Genomic DNA, 12,594 nt, shown 5'->3' with positions numbered 1-12,594 from the left:
GAGAATGTATTTGCAAACCACATATCATAGATGACTGGTATGCAGATTATAAAACTCAACAAACTCAACAATTTAAAAAATCCATTAGGTAATGTGCAAAAGACAGAAGCACATATTTCATTAAAGAGAATATACAGATGGCAAAGGAACACAGGAAAAGATATTCAACACCACTAACCATTAAGGAAATGTAAATTAAGACCATGATGAGATATCACTATACACCTATCAGAGCAGTTAAAACAAAAACTAATGATATTAGCAAATACTGAGAATAACACAGAAAAACTAGACCTTTTTTACACTGCTGGTGGGGATTTAAAATTGTACAGCCACTCTGTAAAACAGTTCAACAGTTTCTTAACAATCTAAAAAATATGCATATGATATGGCTCAACGATCATACTATTTGTGCTTTTACCTCAGAGAAAGGAAAACTCTGTCCTAGCAAAAATCTATACCAATTGTTCATAAATACTTATCTGTAATAGCTAAAATTTGGAAACAACCCAAATGTACTTCAGTATGCAAATAAACCACCTGTAGTTTTATACACACCATGGAATACTACTCAGCAATAAAAATATAATGGGACATTAAGATGCAAAAACTGAATCACAATCTTATTCCACACTATATAGAAAAATTAACTGTAAGTGAATCACAGGCCTACATGTAAAACCTAAAACTATAAAACTTCTTCAAGGAAACAGGAGAAAATCTTAGTGGCCTTGGAATAGGTGAAAATGTCTTGAAAAGGACAGAAAAATCATGAAATGCAAAAGAAAAACCTATGATATATTAAAAAAAAAAATGAAAACTTTGCTCTTCCAAAACACTATTGAGAAAATAAAAGAGTAAGCAACAGATGGGGAGAAAACATTACCGAAATATTTATTTGCTAATGGTTTTGTATCTAGATTATCACACTTCAAAAAAGATAGAGGAATGGCCAAAAAGGACACGAAAGATGCTCAACTTCATTAATCATCAGGAAAATACAAATTAAAACCAAATAAGATACTGATAGACACCTGCTAGAATGTTTGAAAAAAGATAATACCAAATGTTGGTGAGAATGTGAAGCAACTAGAACTATCTTGCATTGCTAATGAGCACTCAAACTCACACAGCCACTCTGGAAACATGTGGCAGTGTCTCATGGTTACATGTACACTTACCCATAAGACCAATAATGCCATACCCCTGGGTATTTACACAAGGGAAGTGAAGACAAGTGTCAACGCCAAGACTTGTACTCAAATGGTCACGGCAGCTTTATCCATAATACCCAAAAAATGTATATGTTCATCAACTGGTAAATGCATAACAAATTGTAGGATATGCATAGAAACAAATACTACTTAGGAATGAAAAGAATGATATACACAAAAACATGTATGAATCTCAAAAGCATTATGCTAAGAAGCAAGAAAAGAGAATAAATACTGTATGATGTATATAAAATTCTAGGAAGGCAAAACTACTGTGAAAGAAAGCAGTTCACTGGTTATTAGGAGTTAGGGGAACAATGACTGCAAAGGGCTTCAAGGAGACCTGTTGAGGTGATGGGAATATTTTATATCATGGTTTTGGTAGTGGTGATCACCTAACACATGTCTGAACTCATCAAACGGTACACTAAAAATAACCTCATTTTATTTTCTGCTAATTATATCTCCGTACGAACAACTTAAAATTAAAAGAAGGAGGGAGAGAGATATAGAAGAGAAACACAACTGCATTCCGGAAGGAGTCACAGGGAAGGTCTACTCACAAACTTCTCCTGGGTCAACTCCACCGTAATATCCTTGAATGACATCGATGCCTGTAACGGCCCATTTTCTGTTCAACCTGGAGGGTTTAGAAACAGGGGATGTGGAGCATACCTTTGAAAACTAATTTGTGACATGCTTACTGTTGAGAATTTAAAACAAAATTTTATAAAGTACCCTATCATGGCTCTATCATTGCCTTAGACTTTGGAGGTACTCACTCACATAACTGGTACAAATATTCTCGGCTGCCGGTTCAAGATGGCTGACTAGAGACATCGGACACCCACCGTCTCTAGAAAGAAGAACCAAAATTACAAGTAGAAGATTGGACCTCGAATAGAATATCAAGGAGAGAGCAATGGAGTCTAACGGACAGCTCATGGGAAACACCCGAGGCACGGAAGGAGAAGGAAGCATGAGGCCAACTTACAGAGGTTGGCAGAAGCCCAGAGGGGCTCAGTATTGCAGGGGAAGGGGAAGTGAAAGCGTGTCAGCGGTCCACATCTGCCGCAGACTGCTGCGATCCCAACTGCAGGGAGCTCCTCTATCCACAAGAACCCTCACACTAGAACGGGGGACAGTGATTTGAACACCCCCGGAGGGCACAGCACTGGACTGGAAACTCGCACTGGGTCACCCACTCCCCCACCCCAGACCCGAGCAGCTGCGGCGGGATACCATTGTGAGAATGTCTGGGGACTGCATCCTCCCCTGGGAACCACAGCCCTCGCGTCTCCGCATCCTGGGAGTTACCACCGATAGCTTTTGGTGTCCACCTGGAGGGCTGCAGTGGCGCAGCGCTGGCTGGACCCAGGGGTGCTTCAGGGTCCCCAGTGCTCTAGCCCACAGGGAGTACTACTTGCCAGGGAAAGGACAGCGCAGTGTGCCAAAAAGGCAGCCCTGGGGACAAAGGAAACCAAAGCGTGCACCTTCCAGAGCCTGAGAGTTCCCTGCCTGCGGCTGTCAAAGGCGGCCCTGCCCCCCAGCCGCAGCACAAACTCTGTGCTCTGCCTCACCAGTACAGAGCGAAATCCCCTCCCCCAGCAGGGCAGCCTCTATGCTCCAGATCATGGGGAGAGAATAGGACCCCTTGGCCCCCTCCACACACCACTGTAGGCCCAGCAGCTGTTGCTCCTGCCAGGAGAGGCCAGGACAGCCAAGCCAGAGGGCTGCCTGACTGGAGCTGTGAGTAGGGACTGTGACCCCTCTGGCAGCGTGACCTCTGTGCCCAGGGCTCACTGGTGAAGAGCAGGACTCCCTGGCCTCCCTCTGAGCAGTGCTCTGGTGCTGTGGGTGCAGAGAGCAGGAGAGCCTGAGAGCTGTGTGTTTGGGGCTGTGGGCAGTGTCCCCACACCACAGCCATTGCCAACAACCACTGGCAACAGCACTGCTTGTGACGAAGAGGGTTATCCCAACACTGCTACTGGAACTCACTCACCCACCAGGCCTACAGCAGCTACTAGCTACACTCAAGAAAAAACTATCACCTCCATTAAGGTGAGGCAGGGCTGGCAGTCCTCTCCCCCAGCAGTCTGTCCCTTTTGGGAGGAGCCTACCATTCTTGGAGGCAAGCCCCTGGTACGATTACACCTCTCCTGCTGGAACATTTCAACCACAGCCCACAGCCAGTCCAATAGCCCTGCACAAAGCAAGTTGAGTTGCATCTACCACATCTCCTGCAGCTGGGCTAGGATGGGAGTTGGGAATCTGAGTACTTTTGTGTCCCCAAAGGACAGAGAAGGAAGATGATGCAAATGGCTTATATACCCCACAGCTGTCTGCCTCTGCTAACCTCAAGAGGGGCCTGCCCCTGCCATCACAGGCTCACAGTACATGTGCCCATCTCCTGCCTGAACATTCTTCCAGTCCAGGAACCTTCACTATCATAGCCAGTGCCTAAAGTCAGGGGGGCCCTGAGGGCAAATTTGCCAGCATAGTCTGGTCCGTACTCCCAGGACTCAAGCACACCACCCAGGGGCTTTGGAATTGAGGATTCCCTAACCTACTCCACCACTGCTGGCACCTGAACACTCTCCCAGGAGTCTGAGGTCCAACAGCCCAAAGTGCCAGCAACACCACAGTGGGTACCTACCTGCATGAGCTGAAAGGCAGCGTACCTCTCCCTCTCTACACTGAGCAGCAGAGTTCTCAACAGAGGAGAACAGATGAACGGCAAAGCTCTCTGTTTTGAGCTGAGGGAAGAAGTTCCAGATGAGAAGGAACCATCATAAGAACTCTGGCAATAAAAAAAAAAAAAAAAAAACAGGCTATTTTGACACACCCAAAGGATCACACTAGGTCTCCAGCAATGGACTCCAACCAAAAGGATATTTTGAAATGTCAGATATGGAATTCAAAATAAGGATCTCAATATGAAAATACAAGTAAGCCCAATGGGATCCATGAGAAAGTTGAAAACCAACCCAAAGAAACCAGAACAATAATTCGGACATTAATGAAAAATCCATTAAAGAGACAGATGTTAAAAAAAAATAAGAGCTTCTGGAAATGAAAGAGTGTTTTAGGGAATTTCAAAATATACTGAAGTTTTAACAACAGACTAGACTAAGCAGAAGAAAAAATTTCAGAACTTGAAGACAAGGATTTTGAAATAACCCAGTCAAAAATAAAGAAAAAAAGAATCAAGAGTAATGAACAAAGTCTCTGAGAAATATGGGATTATATAAAACCCAAAACATAAGACCCACAGGTATCCCTGAGGGAGAAGAAGAAAAAGCAAAAAAGCATGGAAAACCTATTTGAGGGAATAATGGAGAAAAACCTGCCTAGTGTTGCTAGAGATTTAGACATCCAGATACAAGAAGGTCATCGAACTTCTGCAAGATTCATTGCAAATAGGACATCGCCAAGGCATATAGTCAGTGGACTGGCCAAAGTCAAAGTGAAAAAGAAAATTCTACAAGCTATGAGACAAAAGCACTAAGTAACTTACAAAAGAAAACCCATGAGACTTCTCAGCAGAAACTTTACAAGTCAGAGGGATTGGGGTCCCATCTTTAGTCTTCTTAAACAGGATAATGATTAGCCAAGAAATCTGTATCCTGAAAAACTAAATTTCATAAATGAAGAAGAAATAAAGTCTTTCTCAAACAAGCAAACACTAAGGGAATTTGTCACCACTAGACCTGCCCTATAACAAATGCCCAGGCCAGGCGCGGTGGCTCACGCCTGTAATCCTAGCACTCTGGGAGGCCGAGGCGGGTGGATTGTTTGAGCTAAGGAGTTTGAGACCAGCTTGAGCAAGAGCAAGACCCCGTCTCTACTAAAAAAAAAAAAAAATAGAATGAAATTATCTGGACAACTAAAAATATATAGAAAAAAAATAAGCCGGGCATGGTGGCGCATGCCTGTAGTCCCAGCTACTCAGGAGGCTGAGGCAGTAGGATCGCTTGAGCCCAGGAGTTTGAGGTTGCTGTGAGCTAGGCTGACTCCATGGCACTTGCTCTAGCCAGGGCAACAGAGTGAGACTCTGTCTCAAAAAAAAAAAAGAAGAAGAAGAAAAGAAATGTTCAAAAGTACTCTAAGCACTGAAAAGAATGGTTGATACTTACCAGCATTAAAACATTTGAAAGTAAAAACTCACAGATCTGGTAAAATAGTAACACAAGGGAGAATACAAAACACCTGGTAACAGTTAACATGTGAGTAGAACAGTATCTCACTTATCAATATCAACACTAAATGAAAAGATCCAAATACCCCGCTTAAAACACACAGATTGGCAGAATGTATAAAAAAACACAACCCAAATACCTGCTGGCCCTAAGAAACCCATTGAACTCATAAAAATTCTCATAGACTCAAAGTAAAAGCGTGGAAAAAAATGTTCCACCCAAAGAGAAACCACAAATGAGCAGGAGTAGCTATTCTTATATCAGATAAAACAGATTTTAAACCAAAAACATTAGAAAAAGATGAAGATGGTCATTATATAATGACAAAGGGATCTATTCAACAAGAAGATAGAATAATCCTAAATATTATACATATGTACCTAACACCAGAGCTCCTAGATTCATGAAACAAATACTACTAGACCTAAGAAATGAAATAAACAGCAACATAATAATAGCTGGGGACTTTAACACTCTACTGACAGAACTAGACATATCATGGAGGCAGAAAATCAACAAAGCAACACTGGACTTAAACGAGACCCTAGAACAAATGGACATAACAGATGTTGATAGAACATTCAACCCAAAAACTGCAGAATATACATTCGTCTCATCAGCACATGGAACATTTTGCAAGACAGACCATATATTAGGCCACAAAACAAGCCTCAGCAAATTGTTAAAAACTGAAATCATACCACGCATCTTCTCAGGTCATAGTGGCATAAAGCTAGAAATCAATTCCAAAAGGAACTCTCAGAATCATAGAAATATGTGGAAATTAAACAACCTGCTGAATGTTCCTTGGGTCAATGATGAAATCAGATGGAAATCAAACATTTCTTTGAATTGAATGATAATGGAGACACAAACTACCAAAATCTCTGGGATATACCAAAAGTAGTGCTAAGAGGGAATTTCATAGCACTAAATGTCTTCATCAAAAAGACAGAGAGATGACAAATTAACAACCTAATGTCACACCTCTAGGAACTAGACAAACAACAACCAAAGCCAAAGCTAGCAAAAGACAAGAAATAAAAAAGATCACAGCAGAACTAAATGAAATTGAAGCAAAAAAAAAAACAACAAAAAACCAAAACCACAAAAACACAAAACAATACAAAGGATCAATGGAACGAAAAGTGGGCTCTGCTTCACGCTGCTCGCTAGCTCGCCGGCCGGAGGCATCACTGGCCTCACTGTAGAGCGCGGCGGCCGACTTCCCACCTGGGCCTCGGCGCGCGCCACCCACGCCCGCGCGCAGCGGGCCCTTGCGCAGGCCCAAGGCGGCGGCCGCGGTGGCCCTCTCCGGCGCGGCTGGTTCCCGCCGGGTGGCTGGGCCATGGCGCTGCTCCAGGGCCGCGATTCGAGTACGTGATGAAGAAGTGCTCGGTGACCGTAGGGCGCAACTCGTCGCAGGGCTCGGTGGACGTGAGCACAGGCCACTCGAGCTTCATCTCCCGGCATCACCTCGAGATCTTCACGTCCCGCTGGGCGGCGGCGCCGGCCATGGCGCGGCGGCCCCCGAGCTGCCGGCCGCGCAGCCCAGGCTGGACCCGGGCGGCGACTTCTACCTGCGCTGCCCCGCAAGAACGGCGTGGTCGTGGACGGTGTGCTCCAGAGGCGCGGGGCGCCGCCGCTGCAGCTGCCGCGCGTGTGCACGTTCAGGTTTCCGAGCACCAACATCAAGATAACATTCACTGCCTTGTCCAGCGAGAAGAGGGAGAAGCAGGAGGCACCCGAGTCCCCGGTGAAGGCCATGCAGCCACACATCTCGCCCTGACCATCAGCATTCCAGACACCATGGCCCACCTCATCAGGCGACCATCAGGTAGAACATCCTGTCACCGCCACACGCCCCAGGTGACACCTTCCCTTTCCCAGGGCCTGACTCGTGTGGACAGAGGGATGTCATAGGTGCTTAGGATGCTGCTGAGTTTCTGAAGACTGTGCCCTGAATTTTCTGCATCATGAAATGCAGTTCCCAAATGTTCCTGGTTTTTACTTATGGATTCTTTTTATTGGAGTAAAATTGAAGGGGCAGATGATTTGTAATATTGGTCTGAAGTATGAGGTAGATTTTAATTTTAATTTTCAATTTTTTTAGTTTGCTACAATTTCACATAAATTCTGAAAACTTGCCCTTTGGTTTGTGACCACATCGAAGTGACCAACTTGTCTTCCTCACGATGTCCCAAGAGAGACTGGGTGCCTTCCAAGCACACTCAGCTGGCCCTCCTCAGCCGGAACCTGGAACTTAGCACACTACAGTTAGTTTCATGTGGTGCTCTCGGGGAAGAGTAACTTAGGGTGAGAAACAGCCACAGAACCGTAGGTGTGTGTTTTGGTGCTGTTCTTGGAGCGCTTCAGGTTGCCGTGTGTGGTCAGTAGGGAGCCCCGCATATGACCATGGGGTCTGGGGTTGGGCTCAGCCCAGCCCCAGTCTGGTGGTTCTGGTGGGTCCTTGCAGGCTGGGGGAGTGGATAACCTGGGCGTCTTCTCAGCTGTAGGCGATGTTGGACTTTGGTGTGAAATGAACACATTAAACAAATATGCGTCAGTGTCTTGCAGTCTGGGTCTGTCCACACAGCAGGGCTGGGAGGCAGAGAAAGGCCCCTCTTCGTCTTCCTGGAGCTGCCCCTTATAAGTGGCTGACTGAGGGCACTTGAATCTCTGGGTTATACTTTTACGCCGCATGCTTATGTTTTTTATCTTAAAAACCAGTATCAATAATAGGCCTTCTGGAAATTAAATAGACATAAATAAATGGAAACACATCCCATGTTTATGGATAGGAAAGACTTAATATTGTTAAGATGTTAATACTACCCAAACCAATCTACAGATTCAGCATGATCCCTGTCAAAATCCCAGTAACTTTTTTTTTTACTGTAAAGTTAAATTATTTGTCATCAGTGACAGTTTTTGCAAAAATAGAAAAACCTGGCTGGGCACAGTGGCTCACACCTGTAATCCTAGTGTTTTGGGAGTCTGAGACAGGAGGGTCACTTGAGACAACGAGTTTCAGACCAACCTAGCAAGATCCTGTTTCTACAAAAATTTTAAAAATTAGCTGGGTGTGGTGGTGCACACCTGTAGCCCCAGCTGCTGAGGCAGGTGGATCAATTGAGCACAGGAGTTCGAAGCTGCACTGAGCTGTAATCACGCCACTGCACTCCAGCCTGGGAAACAGAGCCAGACCCTGTCTCTAAAAAAAAGTAAAGAAAGAAAAGAAACAGAAAAACCCATCCTAAAATTCAGATGGAATCTCAAGGAACCCCAAATAGCCAAAACAATCTTAAAAAAGATCAAAGCTGGAGAAATCACACTTCCTGATATCAAAACTTAGTATAAAGCTACAGTAATCAAAACAGTGTGGTATTGGCATAAAGACAGACATATAGATCAGTAGAACAGAATAGAGAGCCCAGAAATAAACCCTCATGTGAGTGGTCAAGTGATCATTGACAAGGGTGCCAAGACCATACAATGGGGAAAGGACAGACTTTTCAACAGATAGTGCTGGGAAAACTGGGTATTCACATGCAAAAGAATGAAGTTGGACTCTTACCTACACAACATACAAAAATTTACTCAAAATGGATAAAAGACAGAAACATCAGAGGTAAAACTATAAAACACTTAGAAGAAAACATAGAGGAAAACTTTCATGAAATTGGATTTGGCAGTGATTTCTTGCATATGATACCAAAAGCACAGGCAACAGAGGAAAAAAGTAAATAAGCTTAAACAAAATCAAACTCTTGTGCATTAAAGGACACTATCAAGAGTGTGAAGACACAACATACAGAATAGAAAAAATATTTGCAAATATATAAGGGATTAATATCCAGCATATATAAAGAATTCAAGCATATATAAAGAATTCCTACAACTCAACAACAAAAAAGAAAACAACTTAATTCAAAAATGGGCAGAGGACTTGAATAGACTTAACTCCAAAGAAGATATATAAACAGCCAATGACCATGTAAAAAGATGCTTGGCATCTGTATTAACCATCCCTTTTATTTCCTGTATCTAGATGCATTCACATCTGTGACCTTGCTGATCTTGAAGGGACTGTCCTCCCAGGACTAGACAATTTTTTGAAATAGTAAACAACTTGACCATGAGGACACTTTTCAAATATAAACCAACCAATCTAGAACCACACCCCAAACACCCTAGGCTGTCATATTCTGAGCCACTATCTCCTGCACTAATCACCTCAGGGTAACGTGCCAGACAATTGGGGGTAGTCCCTTTGCCCCAGAGCCATGTGAAAGTATCCAAACTAGCCAACCCTAAGCCTGTTCACCCTGTCTTGTCCGTTCCTTTCCACAGAAACCACAGTAAAGGCTCTTGCCCGAAGTTCCCCTCTTTCTCTCTGCTCCTGACTGATACTGGTGCTTCCCTGTATGGACTCCCATGATGTGGTGTGACCCTTCTTCTAAGTAATAGACTATCTTTTCAGTGGTTGTCATCTCCTAATCTACTGGCCTTGCTATACCTCAAATTTCTATTAATATGCTGTATTTTACAGTGACATCACTAATCATTAAGGAAATGCAAATCAAAACCACAAGATACCACTTTGCACCCATTAGGATGGCTATCATAAAAATTAATTTTTTAAAACATAAAATAATAAGTTGATGAAAATGTATAGAAATTGAAACTCTTGTGCATTCCTGGTAGGATATAAAATGCTGTGGTCATGGTGGAAAACAGTATAGTGGTTCCTCAGAAAATTAAAAATAGAATTACCATATGATCCAGCAATGCCATTTCTAGGTATATACCCCAAATAATTGAAAGCAGGGACTCAAACGTTTTTACACTCATGTTCATAGCAGCATTATTCATGAAAGAAACCTCTGCCATTCCGGTCCTGCAGGAGACATAGCAGCATTATTCATAATAGTCCAAAGATGGAAACAATCTAAATGTTCATTGACAGCTGAGTGAATAAACAAAATGTACATATGTATAATGGAATATTATTCAGTCTTAAAACAAAATGAAACTCTGATACATAATACAACATGGGTAATCCTTGAAGACATTGTGCTAAGGGAAATAAGCTAGACACAAAAGGACAAATACTATATGATTCTACATTAACGAGGTACCTGTAATAGTCAAATTTGTATTGAAAGTAGGTACAATAGTAGTTACAGATGGGCTGGTGGCAGCAGGAATAAGGATTTGTTTAATGGGTACAGAGTTTGAGTTTGGGGTGATGAAAGGTTCTGGACACGGATAGTGTTGGTGGTTACACAACAGTGTTAATAATCTTACTGCCACTGAATTGTACACTCACAAATGATTAAAATTGTTTTATATTTTCTGTATTTTACCACAACAAAAAAATTTTTAATAAATGTGATTCACAATATTAATAGACTAAATAAAACAGTCATATGATCATGTCAATAGTTACAGGACAAATATTTGATACAATTCAATATATATTTATTATAAAAACGCTTAGCAAACTAAAAATAGAAGGGAACTTTTTAGGGTATTTATAAACACCTATAGCTAAACTCACATTCAATGGTGAGAGATTAAATAATTTCTATGAATTGAATGAGGCAATTGCTATGGTTTCAATGTTTGTCGCCTCCAAAACTCATGTTAAAATTTAATTGCCACTGTAACAGTATCAAGAGGTTCGGCCTTTAAGAGGTGATCAGGTCTTGAGGGCTCTACCTTCATGCATGGAATTGGTATGGTTATAAAAGGACAATGTTGACCCTGTCTTGCTCCTTTTCCCCCTTTCATTCTTTTGCCATGAGGAACAGTGGGCCCTCCCCAACCCCAGGGTATGCATTCAGAGTGCCATCTCGGAAGCAGTGACGCAGATCTTAACCAAAACCAAACCTGCTGGTACCTTGATCTTGGACTTCACAGGCTCCAAAACTGAAAAATAAATTTCTGTTCTTTACCCAGTTTCAGGTATTGTTATAGCAGCACAAAACAGGCTAAGACAGCAATGATCTCTTAGTACTCCTATTCACATCATCCTATAAGTCCTAGCCAGTGAATTAAGGCAACAGAAAGAGATAAAAGTCATACAGTCTGGAAAGGAAGAAACAAAATGGTCACCATTTTCAGACAAAATGATGTATATGTAGAAAATACCAAATATCTCAGTGACTCGGGAGGCTGAGACGGAAGGATTGCTTGAGCCCCGGAGTCCAAGGCCGTAGTGAGCTATGATTGCACCACTGCACTCCAGCCGGATGACAGCATGAGACCCCGTCTCTAAAAAAGAACCCCCCCCCCGACAAAAAGCTGTTTTAACTATTAAGCAAGTTTAGTAAGTTTGCAGGATAAAAGGTCAATATACAAAAGTCAGTCCCATTCCTATTCTAGCAATGGACTGGAATTTGGCAATTTCTAAAAATCTGTTTACAGTAACAAAAAAAGAAAGAATGAAAGACCTATGTACAAATCTATCAAAATATACGGAAGATCTATATATATGCTGAAAACTACAACATACAGATGAAAGAAATCAAAGAAGAATTACATAAAATATACCATTTTCATGAATTGACAGACTCAATATTGTTAAGATGCCAGTTCTTCCAAATCTCAGCAATCATTTTTTATAGATATTGATAGACTAATTCTAAAATTTACATGGAAAGGCAAAGGAAATAGAATGGCCAAAACCATTCTGAAAAATAACAAAATTGGAGGATTTACACCATGAGATTTCTAGGCTTTCTATAAAGTTAGAGTAATCCAAACAGTGTATCTGCAAAAGAATAGACACAGAAGGCAATTCAAACAAGAAAAGATTGTTTTAAGTCAATCGAAAATTTATTTTCACACAAAAACCTCTATGTGAATGTTACATTACAATGGCTTTATTAATAATTGTCAAAAATTGGAAACCACCAGCTACCTTTCAACAAGTAGATGAATTAACCCTACTAAATTAGTGGGTGATACATTAAGGAGAAACAGGATGTTTTATAGCCTCAAAATAACTCTCTGTAAACATTTATTAGTTACCGTGGTGGTGACGCATCTACACCGGCAGCCTGGAACTCGGAAGCGCAATTCTGCGGGCGTGGGGCAAGGTCGCCAGGCTTGGGATAGGAGTGAAGGGCAAGCGTTTCCAAGGAAAGGAATTTAGGGGTTTTATCTTTTAAAAA

The sequence above is a fragment of the Propithecus coquereli genome, unplaced genomic scaffold (assembly GCF_000956105.1).
Source record: "Propithecus coquereli isolate 6110/MARCELLA unplaced genomic scaffold, Pcoq_1.0 Scaffold370, whole genome shotgun sequence".
NCBI classification, from domain to species: Eukaryota; Metazoa; Chordata; class Mammalia; order Primates; family Indriidae; genus Propithecus; species Propithecus coquereli.
The sequence above is the reverse complement of the archived record's forward strand: the minus strand, read 5'-3'. Positions refer to the sequence as shown.